The sequence below is a fragment of the Echinops telfairi genome, unplaced genomic scaffold (assembly GCF_000313985.2).
Source record: "Echinops telfairi isolate 266 unplaced genomic scaffold, ASM31398v2 ScPeMD7_7475;HRSCAF=8513, whole genome shotgun sequence".
Lineage (NCBI taxonomy): Eukaryota > Metazoa > Chordata > Mammalia > Afrosoricida > Tenrecidae > Echinops > Echinops telfairi.
Window position 1 is genome coordinate 9483186 of NW_022111379.1, and position 2704 is coordinate 9485889.

Here is a 2704-nt window from a genome sequence, read left to right on the forward strand (position 1 = left end):
ACGTCACCCCTCCTGAGGACGTGGGTCCTGGGAAGGGGACAGAGACAACCAGGAAATTCCCAGGACATCACTCTTGCTTCCTCTGCAGCTGGCCCTGCGGATCCCACGCCCTCAGGGAGCCTCACCCCTCCGTCTGTCTCTTCCTTCCCTCTCCTTGGCCCCAACGACCCCTATTTCACAGGCTCCTCCACACAGCTCCGAGGGCAGCTGCGGTCTCTGCCAGCACACAGCCCCTGCTCGACACCAAGTAGACGCTCCACAGAATGTGTGTGGACAGAACAAAGGCACAGAGCACGCAGTGCACGTGGGGATGGGGACAAGTCGGAATGCTCCCGTACGCAGAGCTGGGGGAGAACTGGGCGGTGCCCCCCCCCACGCCCTACCCCCACCCGCCCATTCATCAAACCAAGGGTTTCACTAAGTGAAACCAGCAACTCCCTCCCCCCAGGAGATTCCCACAAGCACTGAAAGCAGATCCCCACAAAGGCTCAGACACCAATGGACGGACACAGCAGCAGTGTTCACGATAGCCACCAAATAATAAGAAATGAAAGAGTAGAAATGGCCCAACGAGCCATCAGCTTGGGGGTTAGTGTGATATTATTCAACAAGCCAAAGCTGTGAGGTACTGGCACGTGCTACCAAAATCAGATAAACTCTGAAAGCATTGTGCTAGGTGAAAGAACCCCACACCATTCCCACAAACCAAACCAAACCAAGCCAAACCTAATGCCCTGCCGTAGAGCCCGGTCTAGCTCACAGGGACCTTATAGATCAGGGCAGAACTGCCCCTGTCGGGTCCCAAGACTGTGCGTGTGGACGGCAGGATAAAGCCTCGTCTTCCTCCTGCCAAGCAGCTGGTGGTTTCAAACTACTGAGCTTAGTACCTGTGCCCTCAGGGCTCCGGGAACCTGCATCGGGCAGATTCACAGAGAGCAGAACGGGTCCTGGTTGCCGAAGGCCAGGGGCAAGGGGCTCATAGGGAGTGATAAGTGCAGGATTTCCTTTGTGGGGATGGGATTAGGAGTAAAAGCAGCACAACACTGTGGATACACGAAACACCTTGCAGGTGTACACCTTCTAACGGCGTACCTGTGTATATTATTTGTTCTCAATAAAATAGGTAAATAGAGGCGGTCAGTTTGGAAAGCCAAGCTTGCTTTTGTGGCTGACTTGCTGTGTCTGTTTGTATCTCTTGATAAATGCCCCCCAGTCCCTCCCCCCAGGAGCTACACTCTGTCCTAGGCAGCTGCCTCCTCTCTGCCCCTGAACCTGGTACGAGCAGGGGGTAGGGAGGGGGCCCCAACGGGCCTCACAGCTGGGTGGTGTCTCCTCTGTGTTCCCAGTTTTAGGACAGGTGCTGTGGCAAGGCGACTTGATTTCTGGCACCGGTGCTGCTCCCCCTCCCCCAAGTTTTCCAGGGGGGGCCACTGGGTCACTCTGGGGTGTGACCCAGCCCAAGGACAGGTGCCTCCTCTAAAGGGCCCTCCTTCGGCAGTACGATTCCAGCAGAGCGTGGGCTGGGAGTTGGGAAGTTCTTCCTTTGGTTTGACTGCGGTATCCCACTTGGAAACAGCTGTGGGCAGAGGTTCCCCTGAGTCAGCCTTACTCAGCCTCAGGTCCCCATCGGGGTACGGTCCTCCTCCCCATGCCCGGATGCTCACTTTGCCATGATGAGGCAGGATGTGGGCTCCCTCCCCCGCAGCAGCTGGTTCCCACAGAGCTGGTGGGAGTGAGTGAAAGTGGCCCATGTACTGGAAAGGTCCAGCTCAGCCCACCCTCCGCAGCAGCTCCCACAGGCAGGGAGGGGCCCCACCAGGCTACATACCCACCAGATGGGCAAGTGAGCCTCCCCCTCTCTGGGCCTCAGTGGGACACTGTAATGCCAGGATTTTAAACAGGTGATGGCAAGGGACCCTCTTGTTCCGATGCCCAAGCAGTATCAGGTCTGGAATGAGCCAAGTGTGAGGCATCCGGGTACACCGGGGCCAGCTCCGCTCCCCGATAGAGCTTATCCATTTGCTGGGTTTGTGGCACTTCTCTGTCCCCCTCTGGGTAGCCCCTGTGCTAACCAGAAGCCCAGCAAAAAGGAGGAACTTTATCAAGGGCACCCATTCCTCACATACAGGCATAGTTAGGTCCCAAAGGAGGAGGTCATTGTGCAAAAACAAGTGTCAAGAAAAACATCAGATCCCCAATCAGAGGAGGATGAGATCACAATGTAACTGCAACACCTGGAGACTCCGGGCCCGGCCAAGGGGACACTGTCACAGCCCACTTGGCTCTGGCCACCCATCGAGATGTTCATGACTGCCAGAGACACCTCATTTGTGTTCGTCTGGGTACTTTAAAGAAACAAATCCACAGAAACTCATGTATAAGAGAGAGTTTTCCATAAAGGTTACGTGCGCATCAAGAAAACATCCCAACCCAGTGCTGCCCAAGCCCACAAGTCCAAAATTAACCCATTAACCCATATGTCTGACACCAATCCACAAAGACCTCCTCCATCTCACAAAACAGACGCAATGACGCCGACCCTAGGGGGAAAGCCGAGTCAGTGAATGTGTAAGCATCTCACCACTGGCAGGGGTCTCCACACGGCTGCTCCAGCACTCAGGGCTGCATCGGGGTAGGTCCATGTGGCTTCTCCTCAGGGGTGTCTTGCAGGAAGTGAGCCTTGCCAGCTAAAGCAGGGAACTGG